Below are 18,471 nucleotides of genomic sequence, written 5' to 3' on the forward strand. Positions count from 1 at the left end.
GAATAGTGCTAAAGAAGATTGGAAATATTAATTTATAAAATATTTTCTCATGTTTTTACCATTTTCTAATATACGTAGTAGTTGTATATTATCCTTGATGTTGATGGATTATAATTGATTGAGAACCTTAGGACTATATAACTTTAAATCTGGAGAGGACTTGGGAGTCATTGAGAACAAACCTTTCCTTTCTGAGGTGAGGAAACAGATCCAGAGAAAAGAAATGACTCGCAGAAGATCATATAGCCCCTAAATAGCAATGCAGGGACATTTAAATTTTAATTAAAGTGATTTTCATTAATTCTGAAGACAGTTCTTTCAGAGCCCAACTATGCTGTTTCCTGATTGTGGGAAATTTGTTTCTGGTTTTTATTATAAATGAAATTTATTATAAATAATGCTGCAATGAGCAGCTTTATACACATACCATCTTAATGAAAGTAGCAAGTTTATTAATAACAACAATAAATAATAGAGAAAGTTAATGTTTTTTGAGCACTTACATTTGCTGGGCACTATGCTAAGTGCTCTGCATGAAATAATTTACTTCTGACAATAAGTACCATTATTTTTTTATTTTACAGATGAGAAAATGAAGGGATTCAAATGTAGGCCTGGGAACAGAGTCTGACTGTCAGCCTCTGTGGTATAGAACCTTCTGAGTTTGAATATTAAATCAGCAAATGCCAAAAAAAAAAAAAAAAAAAACCCAAAAAACAAAAATAAAACCAAAATAAAGAAAACCCAGCAAATGTCAAAAAAGCATGATAATCAGTAACATGCAGTTACTTGAGAGTTTACCAAACACTTAAGCTTTACCAAACCTTTACATATTAGGTTTAACTCTACGTAATTGCTGATTTTTAATAGCCAACACAGTTTGAATATTGGCAATTTCATAAGTTGTACCTATTATTTTAGTTAATCCTTACATTAGCACAGTGAATTATGTGATTATTGTGCCCGTTTTATAAATGAGTGGTGTAGCACTTTGGGTGGAGCTTGGACACTGGGGAGGATTTAGTTAATATTTTCAGAAAGAAAAGGAAGGGGGGTGGGAAGCAAGGCAGGTGGAGTGATTTAGACAAGACTGCTGAGACCTGGAGTAGAATCTTGGCTCTACTTCCTAGTAGCTTTGTGACCTTGGGCAAGGTATTTGAACTCTTTGTCCCTCAGTTTTCTCATCTGAAAACAGGGAGTGATAAAATCTCTTTCATAATGTTGTCTTAAGGACTGGATTGTAAATGGCTGGAAATCATTTTGTACTCTACCAACAGAAACTAAGCAATTGATCAGAGGTGTTGGTGGTAATAATTCCTTCTTGTCCTCACATTTCAAACGAAATCCTTTTCTCTTTCTTCTAACCATGGTGTTTCTGTAAAACACCCACAAAAATAATTTTTAAATGGTATTGATAAATCAGTGACCCTAAACACAATTAGGGATTCTCTTTCTCTACAGGTAAGTCTTTCATCTAATTCCCACGATGTGCTCTTGTAAGGTGGGTAGAACAGCAGAGATGAACCTTCTGTCTGGGTTTTGGGGTCCTAGTGGGGTGAAGCTCAGTAATGAATGGTCCACTCAGCCATTCTCCTCCTCGCCATTCCTTGGGGGCCACCTCTCATTTTATGGCATCTTGTCCCCTCCTTCAGGTGACCTCCCTCCTGTGCCTGTGCCCTTCCTGGTGGAGAGTATGGGACTGTCAGAGCTGAAAATGCCAAGTGGGTAGTCCTTTGTGCTGTGGAACCACACAATGGGCTGAAAGAGTTGTTTGTGGAAAGGGCAGCACATCGTGAGCATGCCCTCTTGGATTTTTCTGCAGCCGGCGAGTCTGTAAATGGAGCAATGGGCTTGGGCTGCAAACTGCTTACAACATGAGTTAACCCTGGGGACCAGTCTGTCCCTCTTGGGAAAAACCTTGTCGCCTGATAGGGCTTGGGAGGGAGAAAGGAAGGTGGGCAGAAAGTCTTTTCCTCTTTTTCCCATTTAAATCTCGGCAAGAAAGCACACTCTTCATTTCTGTCGCCTGTTATCAGCAGCAGATTCCCGATTTGAACTCCGAGGCATCGTCCTTGCCTCGTCACACTCCAGCTTTTCTGATTGCAAACAATTTTACTTCTCTAGTTGATGGGAACTCTAATAAACTCCAGGTGGTGAATGGGCGGTGGGGAGTACATTTCTGCAGAAATACAGCTCCAAAGCAGTACAAACACGGAGGGAAAAAATGGGAAGCTTGTCAAGAGGAAGTGCTATAATAAAACATTTTACCTTTATTGACATTGACGAAATCTCCCCATTAGCTGAACTCTAGCTTTATGAAATACTTTATGGTTTAGTTACACAGCCGGAGTATTACATAGCCTTTAACAACAATGTAGCTGAAGTTTCTTTATTAAGGAAGGATGATTAAGATTCACTGTGCAATGAAACACAGCAGATTACAATTCAGTATATGAACCATTTTTATAAAAATATGTCTTACCTTTACATAGATAAAGACATAGAAAAAACATTTGGAAGGGTGTCCACATGGTGTGGGTGGTTGGATCATGAGCGTTATTTTTTCCTTTTGCTCAGATGTACTTTCAAATTTTTGCTACAACATGTATTACTCATATAATAGGGTGAATAGGGCACTGGGCCCCCCCATTTACTGCTTAGGACCCTCTCCCTTTTTTACCTAATCAACATATTTGTGGAGGGTCTCCTAGGGGCTGGGCACCATGGCAGGGATTGCAGTGGGTGCAGTAGCCCCTGTCTCTGCCTTCACAGAACTGACATTTTAGTGAGAGTTTTTCTTTTTACTTTTTAGTTAAAACATTTTTAAGCTAAAAAATTAAAGTACTTATAGTTTGTGATAAGTGCTGTGAAGGAAAAAAAAACAGTGACCTGCTAGGGAGTGAGTGTGGGGATGTGGGGTTTGCCTTTAGGAAGGGTGATGGGGAGGACCCCTTTGACCCTGAAGGCCAAAAAACAACCACGTGAAGAGACCAGAAAGTATACTCAAGGTACAGGGAGGGAACAGCCAGTGCAAGGCGGTGGGACTCTTCCCTCCTTCCTGGCAAGGCTGGGGAAATGAGACCTGGAGCTGCCCCACTTCTGAGAAATGTGTGATGTTTGGAAATGTGATGGAGGCTCACAGGTAAACCTTATAACTCTGGGGAGATATGGCCATAAGGACAGCTTTATGGCTCCTGAGAGATTGGTTAATGTTTTGCTAAATAACAGGAAGGTGTTGGGTTTGATTTGTTGCCTTCGTACTTTGGGTCTTTTTGAATAGCAGCGCTGATGTCATCTTTCAATGCTGGATGAGCTTGAGCCCTACCCAGGGGATTCCCAGGCCTCTTTTCCCTGTCTTTGTCCGCTTTCATTAAATATTCATTGGCTCCTCATCCATAAGGTAACATTGGGGTCCCTGCCTGTGATGGAAATGTCTGGAAGGTGTCTCTTTCCTCAAGGATTCAGTATTTGTTCATCCTGTGAAAAGGAACAAAAAGTCATTGGTAGAATTCCCTGACTGTTCAAATGAGGAGTAAGAGTGGATACAGAGGCAACACAACCTATACTCTAGGTGCTTAAACATACTGAATGATGTATTTGAGTTAAGCATGGCAGCAAATATTGATAGAGTCCTTTCTAAGGACAACTGGGCAATGCAAATCAAGAAACCATAATAATGTTCAGATCCTTTGACGCAGTAATTACAATCCGGGGAACTTATGCTGAGGTCATAGGTTTTTTGTTTGTTTGTTTGTTTTTGTTTTTAAGGGAGAAACAAAGAAAACAAAGATGTCTATATCAGCAGTAACAGTCAATAATGACAATGTTTTGGGGCTTTGAAAGTCTAATCCTATACAGTATTTCTGAGAGCTTCGCAAAGTTCCTGTGAGGTAGATAGAATCTTAGCCCCATTTCACAGGTACGAAGTGGAAGTTTTGAGAGATCAAGTGAGTGGCCCCAGTTCTGTCTGGCAGATTCAGGCTCTGAACTCCAGCTCATGCATCGTTGGCTGGAGGGTTTGGTCAGAAACTCAGGGTACAGTGATGGGAATCAAGAAAGCGTAAGGAGGGAACTAAGACTGAAAACAATTATTGAGCTTCATCTATTCCTAGTTCAGCCCCCAATGTTTTACAAGTTTTATCCGAGTTAATCCTTGCAACAAATTTGTGGGGAAACTGAGGCTCCAAGAGGATGAATAACTTGTGTAAATTGTAGAGCAGGTTTCAGACCCTGACCACACAACATCCAGAGCTTCGAGGTGATTTCAGCTCTGCTGTATTGCCCTCTGTTTCACAAGGATGCTTTGTGGAATGAGTGAATAAAAGAATGAATTGATGAGAGGGGTTAGCACATGAGAACCAGCTCTCACAGAGAATTAGACCTCAGGATCCCAGTGGATGACAAGTTTTTTTCCACAGCTCTGCAGTTTCTACATTCAATGCAGCAATAGTTGCCCAAGCCTATCCCAGGAGAGTTGCAGCTTCTCTGGGCCTTGAGGCCACACTTTTCCAACACCTTTTGCCTAAAGCCTCTCTTTCCTGGCTCAATTCATCCCTTGAAAAATGCCCTGAGCCTAGTGAGTCTAGGGTAAACCAGGCATGGAGCGTGTGGACCTTTAGCAACTGAAGGAAACTGAGCTATTTCAACATGATGAAATATGATAAATGTGACTGTGTAGAAATATGAAAAAGTGTTGGGAAATACTTGCACATATCTGAAGATACCAATTCAAGCAATGTGCATTTACAGGGATAAAGGTTGGAATGGGGATGAAAACTGTGTAAAAGTGTTAGTATCAGACGGTGTCACACCATTCATTTAGCCTGCCAAGTCAGGAACCTCGGGGTTATGCCTCACAGCCCATTTCCTCTTCCCCCAGATTCAACTAGTTATAACCTCCTGTAGGTTCTATCAATACATCAGTAAGTATCTTAATTCTGGTGCCTGTTCTTCATCCTCACTACCAGCTTCGTAGACCAGGGTCTCATTATCTCTTTCCTCCACCCCACGGAAGCCTCTTAACTGGTCTGCTGGCCTCCATTCTCTCTACCACTGTAGCCCATGTTGGACCCTGTAGTCAGAGTGATCTTGATATAAAACATATCTGATTATGTGTCTCCTGTGGCTAGAAGCTTCTCTTATGGTTGCCTTCAGAAAGCAAGTTCAAACTCCTTAGCATGGCATGTGAGGTCCTTTACAATCTCAGCCTGTCACAAAGTCCCCTCCCTGTGGCCCTGTGCCTTTTCTTCTTGGCCCTTTCTTCTTCCTTTCAAGACCAAACTCAAAGGTCCCAACCTCTGTGAAGCCTTCACAGCTGTCCCAGGGAAAGTTGGTTCCTCTACCCTCCTAAATTATAATGAGTCACGCTGTAAGTACAAGATTACAGCCTGTCCTCTCACTAAACTCTGAGACCCTCTGGAGCAGGGACCTATTGTCTTACTGTCCTCCTCCCTGGACCCTCAGCACGGTGCCTAGGATATAACTGAGGGGCAAAAATGTGTGTTGATTGAATGAATCAATGGTTGATTAAATTTATTTTGTAACATTTTAAAATCGATTTAATAATAAAATAAGAATTTCAGAGAAAACAGCACTTAAAGAAAGTAACAGGATCTTCTGAAATTTAAGAAAGTAGACAGAGGCAAAGCAGTGTAAATGGAGAAACAGACAAACTGGGGAGGTGACAGATTGGGTTTGAATCCCGGATCTGGCACATCCTGAGCCTCAGTTTCCTCATTTATAAAATGTACAGTACTATATAGGGTGGTTGTAAAAAAGGAAAAGAGGAATGCAAGCCAAGGGCTTAGTACAGTGCCTGGCACATTGTAAGGCCTCAAAAAAATGCTAGCTAGCCACAATGATTAAATCATCACTGTGAGGCTGGTGCTCTTATGTAAACATTTTTTTGTGTGTGTGTCCTTTTGCTTGTTTTTTCAACAAAAAACTTTTAAAACTTTGTCCTCAGCTGAAATGTGATTACATTCATGCAGAATGATGAAGAAAGGATTATGGAAAAATAAACTCAGCACTTCTCCTAGGATCTTGTTTTCTGAGCCAGCTCCCTCTTTCAGGGCCTTCCCACATGGGGTTGTAGAAGAATTTACTCTTGAGTCCTCGCATAGGGTGGGAGTGGGTCTAGCGCTGAGAATGAGAAAGGTGCCTCTGAGAAGGGTATTCTACACTCCTCACAGGACTCAACCTATTTTACTAGTATCACTCCCCAGTGGACTATTTTCCAGCACCATGTCTGTGTTGCTCTCCAGAGATAAAATTAGGACCAAGGGATGAAAATTTTCGGTCATCAGATTTCTGCTCAGTGTAAAAGAAGAGGTTCCTCAGTTAGAAGAAGCTGATTAATTGCAGTAATGAGCTCCCTATCATTGGAGATATTCGAACTAAACTGGATGTTTATGTGTTGAGGATACTATGAAAGATTTTTACTTTTGGTGGGAGGTTGGGTTAGAGGTGTGTGATTACTCAGAGCTCATGGCTAAGGGACAGGGCATATGTATGAACTCGTCCTCTGGTTCAAATTGAGGACAGTGCTCTCTGTGTACAGACCCAGGTTATCTAAGATTGGATGTCAGTGTGTCAGACAAATGGAGTAAGGTTCTTGGATTATGAAGACTTTTCTATCAGCATCAATGTTTGCATAACATCAACGCTTTCTGTTTGATTGACATTGATGAAAATTATAATAGATATAGTATAGAAACTCCAAATCCTCATGACAATTAAGGTAAAAGTCTGAAGTCCAGGACTCTTTCCCTTAGTATGTGCCTTGAAAAAGCCACTTAATCTCTCCATGACTCTCTTAACATGTTTCTGTTTAACATACTGTATTATATACCATTTGGTTTCCATAGAACTCAAGAGGAAGACAAAGGCTAATAAGTAAGGTAAGGGCTACTGTCTTTGGGGGCAAGTAGTGATTTATTGGCTACATATAGTAAGGCCCAGATAGTTCTTGGGATCTTACCTATTTGACTAGACCTGCATTCATAATCAGGATTTCATAGATAGGCTCCCTTGTTCCACGAATCTCCTGAAATTGTATGTAATTTGTGTACATAAATGTATTTTCCTGGGGAGAAAAGTCCATACTTTTATGGGATTTTCAGTTCGGCCTGTGATCCCAAAATATTCATCATCATTTACTTTCATCTTGGTGATCTGCTCAGCAGTCAAACTGAAAATAACCCTGGGAGATTGTAATCTTTTACACTTTAGTGTTAAGGAAAAAATCCAGGAGTTTTATAACAGGAGTAGGATGAACTAGCTAGAGGGGATGTTTTGTTTTTGTATGTAAAGAGGGGGAGGGAACATTTATGTTCAAAGAGTGAAAGGGGAATTAGGGATATAATCAAGAGGCTGCGCCCTCTTACACATTGAAGTTCTCTGCCCACTAGACATTGCCCAGAGTCGACCCCAGAACAAGGGTCTGATTTATCATAAAGTTCTGTGCATACGCTGCGGGTCTCAAATAGTGGCGTCTGATTTCTGTTCTCAGACTGATCATTTAACACCTCCCAAGGGCGTCTGCCTGATACCATCGCAGGCGATAACGGTGCACCTCTCAGTTCTGGGGAGCCTGCCAGGCGCATCTGTCGAGTCGGGAACCGCGAGTGAGGCTTAGTACCTGGCCAGAGGGGGAAAGGCGTGCCAACTGGCCCAGCCATTTCAGGCGTGGGGGTGGTGAAATGTGGCAGCTTTCCAGGCTTCCGTCCTGCTCTGCGAGTCCCAAGTTCCAGTTCCTGCCATTTCCAAGCTCGCTGGCCTGAGGAAGGTAGCCGCCACCTCCGAACCTCAGTTTCCCATCTGTACCATGAGAAGGCTGGAAGACCTCGACCCACCCAGAAACTATCTTGGCGCGAAGGTGCTGCCCCTTTAAGGAGGCCGGAGGGTGCGGACAGGCTGGCCGCACCGCCTTCCTCTCCGCGCGGCGCCTGGCCGACCACCTGTCTCCTGCCTCGCCCCGCCCCCTTCGGAGGGGCGGGGAGGAGGGGGCGGAGAAGGAAGGCTGAGGGTTTACCTTGCGGGGCGCGCGCGCGGCGCATGCGCACGGCCGGACAGGTCCGCGGCGCCCTCACTTCCTGGCATTCTACCCTCCCCCTCCTCGCCGTTACCCTGTACATCCGGGTCACTTGCCCTCCCCACTCGGAGCCGGAGCCGGAGTCGCTGCCGCCGCCACCGCCGCCTGGCTCATCGCGGCTCCGCCACAGGGGCAGGTGCGGAGGGGCTCCCGGTCCGGCCGCCGCCGCCGCTCCCCCGCTCCGGGCCCGGGGCTCCCCCTAGCGCCGCTGAGGAGTCGCCGCTGCGGCTCGCGGAGGGCTCGGGAGAGGGGCTGAGAGCGCCTGGAGGCCCGAGCGGAGGGTGAGTGATTGGCTTTTACCATTTTATCCTCTTTACTCACACCCCTCGCCGTCCTGCTTCGCGACCCCATTTTGGCGGAGAGGCGCGTGCGGTGGGGCCCTCGCCGGCGCTGGGCTTCCTCCTCCCCTGGCACGCTGGGCCCGCCCCCGGCCCCGCGGCGCCCCTAACCCTTCCTCCCCGGCCTGGCCCCAGCACTCATTCATTCGGATCTTCCTTTCTTCCTCCCTTTCCATCCCCTTGCACCTCCACGCGCGTGCTCGCTGCCCCCTTCCACCCCCAAATCCTGCCGCCGTCCCCGACTTTTGGCTCCCCAGTTTGTCCCCCTCGCGTCGACGTTTGCCCCCTACCCCAGCTTCTATCACCCCTGCCTCCACCATCCCTGCCTCCTCGCAGCTGCTTTTTCTGCTTGCCCCCTCCATGTGCTCGTCCCCAGATCCACACCCCCTTCTCCCTCGGGCTCGCCACGCCTCACCCGACACCCAGCTCTCTTGGTCACTGGCGTTGAAGTTGGTATCTTTACTGCTTCCCATCACTTCGTTTTCCACCTGCGCGGCCAGACTTCCAACTTACGTACTGCGTTGACCTTTTAATTCCCAGCGTTTGAAGTCCAGATTCTGAGTCTTAGGGTGTGGTCTTAGTGTGTTTCCAAAACACACAATTTCTACTATAATTACCCAAATCTATGACTGTCAAACTTTAGTGGAGGTGGCAGTTGCTGTGGGGATTTTTTTTTTTTCCTAACCTCATGGCTATGCTGGGCCACACTAAATACCTTTTTCTTTTCCTTATTTTCCCCCCTGGAAGAGTGTCTGTGATAGATTAATTTTTCTCTGAGTGTAAAATTTGGCAGAAAATTGTTATTTTTTTTTACTCCTCCAGATTCCTCATCACTGGTTTCCTTGACTGATTTGCAACATTACCTGTTAATACTTTGCTATAATGTTTGTTGGTGAGACTTTTTCTTGTCTCATCTGTCAACATTTATTGAGTGCCCCCTGTGTGCTGAATACTGATGAAATGCCTGAATATGTGCAGTACCACAAAGTGCCATTCTGGATAAGACAAAGATTTTTGGAATTTGCTTACACCTTTTTTCCCTTTCTGTAAGTTTGAGTTTGCCACCTTTTTTACTCTTTAATCTTTACGTGAAAAATGTGTATCAATCAATTTTGTGTTCTTTTTAGCCTTACAGTTTGGCAGACATTCAAGAGGAATGTTTTATACAGCTAAAGGAATTTCAGTCATTTGGGTGTTTGGTGACTTACTATTGCAAACCATTTTTGACTAATGTACCTCAAGAAAAACACACTGATCCGTTTAATTCTTTAATTGTGTTTAATAATAGAAACAGAAGCTTTGTGTCTAGAAGGACTTGATAACTGGGGCTTATTTGATAGCCCATTTGTGAACTGTTGCAGTTAACTGAAACTGCCTAATCGGCATTCATAAAATGAAATGACAGCATTTTTTTTTCATGTGACTTTCATAGTCCCATAATATTGAATCCAAGGGAGGTTCTTACTCCTAAAGCACACCTGCTTGCATGATGATGCTATTGCTGTCAATATTTATGGTAGCATTTTTTCTGGGGAGCTAGGTATTAGAAAGGCACTTGCTGCTTGTCTCCATTTAGGTTTTGGATAACCACTGAAAATTTCTTAACTCATAGTCAGGCTTACTTTTTTTTTTTGGCAGAGCTGTTTTGCTAAATAATAATTAAAAACATTAAAAAAAAACTTTAGTAGTGATGTAGTTGTTTTCAAGGCAACTCTTGTTTTGTATAATGTTGTAGGATGTATAGTATGAACTCTACTTTAGGTTATATAATTGGATAGAGGCTATGTTTTTCTCTTCTAAGAAAGTGATCATTTGATCAAAGGGAGATGTGATTAGTAAGTTGATTCTAGTTGCCCCAGCAAAAATATAACTTCAGATCCTGAGTAAAGCTAAGTCAGTGCAGTTTATTTTTGATAGATGACAGGTGATCTTTAACTTAATTGAACTCAAAATTCATTTGTCTGAAATTTCCAAAACTAAATGGGTTAAAAAATTACATGTTAATAAGTAGTGCTCCTCCTTAGGTTATTGACTCATTTGAAATGGTCATTTATCTTTACATAGCAAATAACAGTTAATGGAGAAGTATAGAGAGATGCTTATTTTACTCCTAGTCTCCTTGGGAAAATACTGGATTGCCATTTATGACATTACTTAATTTTTATTAAGTCTTGATGCATTCAACTAGTTTAAGAGCCTATAATTTAATTTGCACTGTTTAAGGAAAACAAGACTACAATATTTGGAAATATTTAATTATGTTGTTAGTGGCATGCTTCCTATTATTTTTGGTCTCTCCTTTTCTGTAACACCAGAGTTTAACACAGTGCCTGCCTGGTGTATAGTGTATTCTCAGTAAATGTTTTGAACAATTGAATGAATGGTAAGGTCAGAGAGTTAGACTATGACAGCATTTTGTGATTATGTGGCAAAAGTTTTGGAGAAAGATGTTGATTGCTCTGAGCTGCAGTTTTCTCGAGTATCTTATATATTTTGAAGACTGCTGTATTGGGTTATTTAAATTGCTTTGAGATCTTTGGGAGAGAAAGTACAATAGACATACCATTTTGTATTATGCTTTAGTTCATAGAATGGATTCATTTATTTAGAATGGGTATTTTATGTATATATCTGGTCAGCATTCATGAACAATAGTCAATTCAGATCATTTCTTATGCATTTAAAGTTTCTAAAAGTCAGCATAAAAGTTTTTGGATGTATGAGCTCATCCTATATTATGATCAATTCACTAAATTAACCTGGCTCTTAAATATTATGCTGTAATATTGAACACCTACTGTATGCCAGGTTCCTTATTAGATTCGTTTTATGACAACCTTGCAAGGTGTAGATTGATTTCTAGTTAATTCCTAATTAACATTAGGAAAGGAAGGCTCAGAGGGTAACTTGTTCAGGTACACTCCCAAGTGGCAGATGCTGAAGACTGGCATTTTAACCCAGGCCAATATGACTCATCCTCTTTACTTACTATTTCAAGGTACTAATTTGAGGTCTTCTGTTTTATATTTATTTAGAGAGCATATTAACAGATCTCAAAACTTTACTTTTTTTAGTCACCACACAGGATAATGTTCATTTGTTCTGTACTCTCCCATGAGCACGTACAAGATTAAAATTTCCTGCTCACTAGTCACAGCTTCACTCCTTTCCTACTCATGCAAGTAATTGGAATGCAAATGAGTTACATTTGTAAAACTTTTTAAACAAGGAAATCTTTCTTAGAATTTTGATTATTTAAATATATACATTTCTTGTTACACACCCTCACATCTGGATAATGGTACCATGGGTGAGAATGATTGTTTTCAAGGATACTGTGTGATTTTAAGTGGAAGACCTAATGCAAAGATATATTTTTATAGGTGTTAAATTTATTTTGACAAGATGATCTTCAACATAAAGGTACTATTGTATGTGACACTATGAAGCTTTGACTCCTGTACAGTTATTTTCTGGTATGCAGTAATCTCTATTTGGTGTATTCTAGTTGATGCATTATATATGGTATATGTTAAATCCGAGACTGATACACACTCTTTTCACTGTGTCTAGAACATTTCTTCCAATCATATATTGGCATGTCCTTGTCCTTAGATAATCCAGATTATACTGAGTACTAATTTAGATCAGACATTTTCAGGAAACATTTGGTAAGAAAAAAATTATGACATGTTCCCAGATAGTATTATTTGATGATTACTTACACCATTTCTCTGTTATTAGCGAATATAATGGAGAATTGAATGCATTAATTTAAATGAAATCTGAGATCTGCTATGTCTTGAGGTAGACTTTTGTAGTTTGTTGACTTGTACTCTTATCAAGAGATTCTTCTCATTGTAAAATTTTACTGTGTATTGACAAAAACATTGCATTTAAGTCCTGGCTTGCTCTTGTCTGCTATCGTGAAGATCTCAGAGTATAAAATGGGAATAATAATGTCTCTGTTACATGCCTCATAACATTGTTGTGAAATTTTTGTATTAATTTCAATGCAACCTAATAGGGAAGGCAAGATATAATTTTATTAAAGTAATGCATTTCTAAGTCAAATGATCATTTAAAATAATATGGGTTTTGATCATCTATTTGTTTGACACCTGGCACAATATTGGGTATATGGATTGCCATTAATTACCCAAATAGTTCTTGAGCACATAAGCGGAATTATATAACAGTGAATAAATCATTTATAATCCTTCCTTGCGGTGGAATAGAAGGTAGAGAAAAATAGTGTGAATTCAGTGATATGTGATACATGGGTACCTATTCTTATTTTAAGGAATCAGGATAAAACCCCTGTTGTAAAGCCATCTAAACTAAGACCTGAAGAGTGGATCAGTCAGGCAAAAGGGAGAGTGCATGGAGCTAGAGCGAGGGGCAAAAAGCCTGAAGATAAGTGAAGTCATGTTAGAAACTACTGGTTCTGTATGGCAGGATCGTATTATAGAATACATAAAGGAGAGGTGGGAAAAATGAAGCTAAAGAGGTAGGTAGACAAGAAGTAAACTGTAAGGTCAGCTGCATGAGTCATGTTAAGTTCAGTTCAGTTTGGACTGAAGGCAATGGGGAAACTATTATAAGATTTTAATGGAGAAGAGAGAGTGAAATATGTCTTTTCTAAAGATCATTCTTACTCGGCTTTTGGAGAATGGATTGAAGGTGAAGTAAGATTGAATACAAGCAGACAAACTAAGAGGCTGTTACTGAAGTCTGGGAAAGAATTGATAGTGATCTGTGCTTGAGTATTGGCAATGGGGGGGGATGATATTAAATCTATAAGATTTGATAACTTACTGAATGTGGGCTCCATTGAGTCACTAACTTTGCTTCCAGTGGTAGAATAGGGAATAAAGTTTCTCCCAAAGGGCTAGGTGCAGCTTTTTCATGTAAAGTTGAGATGTTGCCTAGGGCTAAGGCTAAGCCATATGTGTTTTCAAATAAGCATTTTTCCATTGATTTACCACATTCTTAGTCATTGAGTATGAGCTGACCCACCCTAAAATAGGAGTATCAAGCTGGAGACTTATGAGGCCTCCATGAATCAGGTATTCGGTTTCTACAAGAGCCCAAAAGCAAACTAATAGCTACTTTTCAAAAGGGGTAAACCTGATAGCTGTGTCAGGGAGACAAAGTGTCTAAAACACCAGGGGGTACCTCCGGGTGGAGACTACTTCCCTTTGCCAAGTGCTCTAATCAGTAAAATCATGAATACAGAGACTTGTAGCTCAAAATGGTCATTAGGATTGTGGGGCCTCAAAACTACTAGAACTTCTTTACCTACAGCCCTTCTTAATTGGAAGAACTCTCCTCTCTGGCTCTTACGGGATAGGGAAGTACAAGCATATAACAAATCAATTCCTACTATATGTTAAGATGTAGAGGCAACAAAAGTACATTGAAATGGCCCAAAGAACTCCACTCATAAGTCATACTCATTTCCCTAACCCACTGTAACCCCTGCCCAGACCCTATCAACTGTATCTGGGTGTCCCCTCCCCACTGCAGGACTAGAAAGGATGGTGACCTGGATGCCAGTATTCAAGAGAACCATAAAATTTTGAGTCCCTCCCTAAAGTTATGTGGGCTGCCTCAGATGGGTATGTCTGGCCTTAAGTTCCTTTTGGGGATCAGGGAGACCTCAGCTCCATCTCTAACCATCTTTTTCTTTAAAGCAGAAGAATTTGGGATACAAGTGAGAGATCAACAGGTATGGAGGAAGAGAGCAACTTGCTGCCAGTAATCAACTTGGTGGCATTAAATTAAAGTGAAATATGAGAAAACCACCTTGGGGTATAAGGTGTGAAAGTACTTTGCTTTCCTTATATCCAGTTACAGTTCTTTACATTCACTTTTGATCATTCCCTTACAGTTTGACTAAAGGAACTTTTAATGTTTTTGGCCCACCAGAAGCTCTGTAGTTGGCAGCAAAGCCATCCTTTACTTACACCATCTATTTTAGCTGGGGTTGCGAGGACGTTCTTGGCTAAGCTGCCACAGCCACATTGCCTTCCACCCTGGGGCCATGGAGCTTGTTGCCCCGTTGTCATGATACATCCCTTTTTCCACTAGTCCAGAGGAGAATGAACAACCACCAAGGCACCATTTGAGTGGCTAATTTCCTTCTTGCTTCTCACTGCTCGGTTTCTAAACATTAATTCAACTCCTGTTAATTAACAAATAGGACAGTGGGGGAATCCTTATTCCCACCTTCTCCTTACCTGCCACTAGGATCACTCTCAGATCCCAAGATGTCTTCTCATTTCCCAGAACTCAGTCTGCTGGGCCTTTATCTTAGAAAATCATGGTTCTGTCAACATCCCATCCGTGTTGCCCCAAACTGTCAAGAACCATGAAGGTCTGAGATTTTATCCTATTTGCAAGCTAATAAGTTACCCTGTCACATTTTCACAGATGCTGATAGAAGACATGAAACTCCTGTGTCAGAGATGAAGGACAGTTTATTATTCCCTGTTATGGCAGTTAGCCAGAGTGTTAGCATTTATGCTGGTTTTCTGATCCTCAATCTCTACAGGATGACATGAAGAGGGCCAGGTAATACTTGGACACAGTGAGTTACGTTATTGGAGAGAAGCCTTCAGGGAACCCAAATCTTTTCTAATGGGCAGTAAGTATGCTTGCCCCTTGCTCTGGAAGGATACATTGTATTTATTATACTGGTCTGTAAGCATGCCTGTCCTTTGGTCTGGAAGGAGAAACTATCTTCATTTTTTGAGGTGGTTTACTACAGGCATCCTTGAAAAGAAAGTCTACAGCAAAGAACAGTTGGTACCTCTGCTTGTAACACACATGCAAGAGACCAGAGTAATGTTTCCCAACATCTGTAAATTACGTATCAATCTGGCCTGGCATGTAATAAGGACACAATAAGTCTTACTATTGGTGCTGTTCACGTCTTTGCTCCGTTTTTTGGGGCAAATCTGTATGTAGTGACCTTGGTGGAATTTTGAGGTTTTCTCTAAGTCGGCTGCTCTAACAACATTTATTCAAAAAATAATGACTGACATGTTCAGACATCTTTTGGTTGAGAAAGTTCACATGTGGTCTTTTAAGAATTTCAGGGACATTAAATTAAAGTTAAATATGAGAAAACTACCTTGGGGTGTAAGGTATGAGATTACTTTGCTTTCTTTCTGTCAAACTCCATTTCCCTACTTTAAATTCTCCCAAATTCTCTTCTTTTTTTTTTTTTTGAGATGGAGTCTCGCTTTGTTACCTGAACTTAGAGTGCCATGATGTCAGCCTAGCTCACAACAACCTCAAACTGCTGGGCTCAAGTGATTCTCCTGCCTCAGCCTCCTGAGTATCTAGCATTACAGGTGCATGCCACTACGCCCAGCTAATTTTTCTATTTTTAGTAGAGACAGGTTCTTGCTCTTGCTCTTGCTCAGGCTGGTCTCAAACTCCTGACCGCAAGTGATCCTTCCGCTTTGGCCTCCCAGAGTGCTAGGATTACAGGCGTGAGCCACCACGCCGGGCCCTGGCAAATTCTTAGAAATGAAGTAATATTTGTTAATTCAGCACGTTTTTAAGGGTGGCTTCTTCCCCTTTATATAAAGGGGCAATGTAGATGTAAGAGAATAAGATAGGCTTGCATAGTTAGTGAGGGGGAGGTTCAAACTAGCGATTTATTTTTCTTTTTTTCTTTAGGGAGCAGGGCTCCATTTTATCTATTATCATTTTATAAATTTGTCCTTCCAGTTATTTTCTGTAAACAAGTATTCTAAAAATGTTATTTTGAATGCTAACTTTTCTTGCAGAAGATTATTTGTTACATTTTAATTTTTTTTGACTTAAATACCTAATGTGTTCTGGTTTATCAAGTTGTTTTAAAAACTACAGAGAAGTCCACTTCATTTATTCCATTCATTTGGGTTAAAGTGTACATGAATTAAGAGACTTGGAATCCTAAAATCTTCTAGCTGTGGTGGAGCCAGCTCTGAGTTGCTAGTGGGTAAAAGCAGGTGGATGCCTAAGGACGGAAGCTTTTTCTTAGTAGTCTTTTTTTTTTTTTTTTTTTGGTTTGAGACAGAGTCTCACTCTGTTGCCCAGGCTAGAGTGCTGTGGTGTCAGCCTAGCTCACAACAACCTCAAACTCCTGGGCTCAAGCGATCCTCCTGCCTCAGCCTCCCGAGTAGCTGGGACTACAGGCATGTGCCACCATGCCCGGCTAATTTTTTCTCTATATATTTTTAGTTGTCCAGCTAATTTCTTTCTATTTTTTAGTAGAGACGGGGTCTCACTCTTGCTCAGGCTGGTCTCGAACTCCTGAGCTCAAATGATCCACCCACCTCAGTCTCCCAGAGTGCTAGGATTACAGGCGTGAGCCACCGCGCCTGGCCTGAAAGTAGTCTTTTTGATAATTGGGACTTCTATATTAAAATGTGAATATAGTTAAACTAAAGCATTTTCTTTTTATTTATAGAACAATATGTTGAAGCAGTAGTCAAAATACACAGCCTGGGGTTGACAATTCTTTGAAATGGGTGTGCCAGAGTTCCATTATAGTGTGTGTGAGATGGTGACAGCTGGCCAGTGTTCTGTCTTTGGTATGTGGCACTGACCTCTTAGTAGTCTGTTAGCGTGTGTCTTTTAAGAACTTTGTTTTAGCTGATTTTCATTGTTCTTGCTTTATAATCAACTTTTAAAAATAAGGTATATTGTTTTATTAAAATGAAATTTAATTTTTTTAAACCATTCTCAGTTTGTGTAGTTTGGTTAGGTAGTCTGTATATTTGAATATTTTTAAAAAAATATTTAAGCACATCAGAATTTTTCCTAGTTGTAGTCTACAAGCTAAACTTTTTGTGAAGTTCTTTTACTTCCTCTCTCAGATCCCTTCTAGGAGGGATACTGTAAGTCATCTTTTCAAGAGTTAGTTGAGAATAGTGGAAAGGCAACCACCAGGAAAGATTTCACTCACTACTTGCCTTCGAACCCCTTCTGTTTAGATATGACCATGCTGAATTTCTATCCAAAGAAGGTTCCAGAGCAGACTCTGGATAGTTCTGCTTTCTTTTTTAGCCTCTGGTATAGGAATATACATATACATAACATATGTGTATGTATTTTTGTTTCTGTGTATTTATATTCCTGTTACGATCCTGTATAGCTGGCAGACGTAATGGGGAAAAAAGGCCATAATGTAGCCTTTTGTTTTTTAAATCTTTCTTAGTAAAGATGTGGGGCTAGTAGTTAATCAGGTCAAAAAGATCTATTCTCATGACCCTTAGAAGTATAATACTTTAATAAAAAATAGAAATCACCTGTAGTACGGATAATAGAGATAAGTAGTATATATGCTATTTCGTTGTGCCATTTTAATGTATACTTTCATTCAATATGGTTTTGTTGTTTCACTGAGTTTTGGCTTTGGCATCTAGAAAAACCCAGTAATTCCTTCAATAAACATAACTACTTACTAACTTTTTTTCCACTATTTTTTTTTAAAAGCAATTTTATGGGGTTATACTTTACATACTGTAGAATTCAACCATTTTAAATGCACTAGTCAACGACTTTTTAGTAAATATACTGACTGAGCTTTGCAGCCATTACCATAGGTTCAGTTTTAGAACTTTGTCTATTAACTCAGTAAGATCCCTTGAATCCTATTACAGTTTATCTTCATTGCTACTCCCAGCCTCAGGCAACCACTTACCTATCTCTATAAATTTTTCCTTTCTAGGAAATTTCTTATAAATGGATTCATACAATATATAGTCTTCTGTGTCTGGCTTCTTTCATTTAATGTTTTTTGGGTTTATCCATGTTGTTGAGGGCACTAGTAATTGTTCCTTTTTATTGCTGAGTAGTTTTCTTTTGTGTAGATATGCCATGTTTTGTTTATCCATTTATCAGTTGATGGACATTTGGTTAGTTCTGATTTTTTGGCTGTTATAAATAATGCTGTGAACATTTGTGTGCAATTAGGTGTGCAGCTGCTGTATATTTTCATTTCTTTTGGGTAGATGCCTAGGAATGGAACTATTAGGTCAT

The 18,471-nt window shown here is 40.7% G+C and overlaps 1 protein-coding gene across 22 annotated transcripts in view; it reads left to right on the forward strand.

Annotated features, from left to right (window-relative positions):
• The window catches only part of CYRIB (CYFIP related Rac1 interactor B), a 155,908-nt gene that overhangs the window by 49,557 nt on the left and 87,880 nt on the right, over positions 1-18,471 (forward strand). The window contains exon 1 of one of the 22 annotated variants that reach the window (XM_069465979.1): positions 8,085-8,373. The exons of 20 other annotated variants lie outside the window; for them this stretch is intronic. The gene's annotated coding sequence lies outside the window, so the exon portion shown is untranslated. Of the gene's footprint in view, positions 1-8,084; positions 8,374-18,471 lie in introns of those variants that run through there. One more of the 22 variants, XM_069465998.1, reaches the window with a different exon arrangement.

This window comes from Eulemur rufifrons, chromosome 3, assembly GCF_041146395.1.
Source record: "Eulemur rufifrons isolate Redbay chromosome 3, OSU_ERuf_1, whole genome shotgun sequence".
NCBI classification, from domain to species: Eukaryota; Metazoa; Chordata; class Mammalia; order Primates; family Lemuridae; genus Eulemur; species Eulemur rufifrons.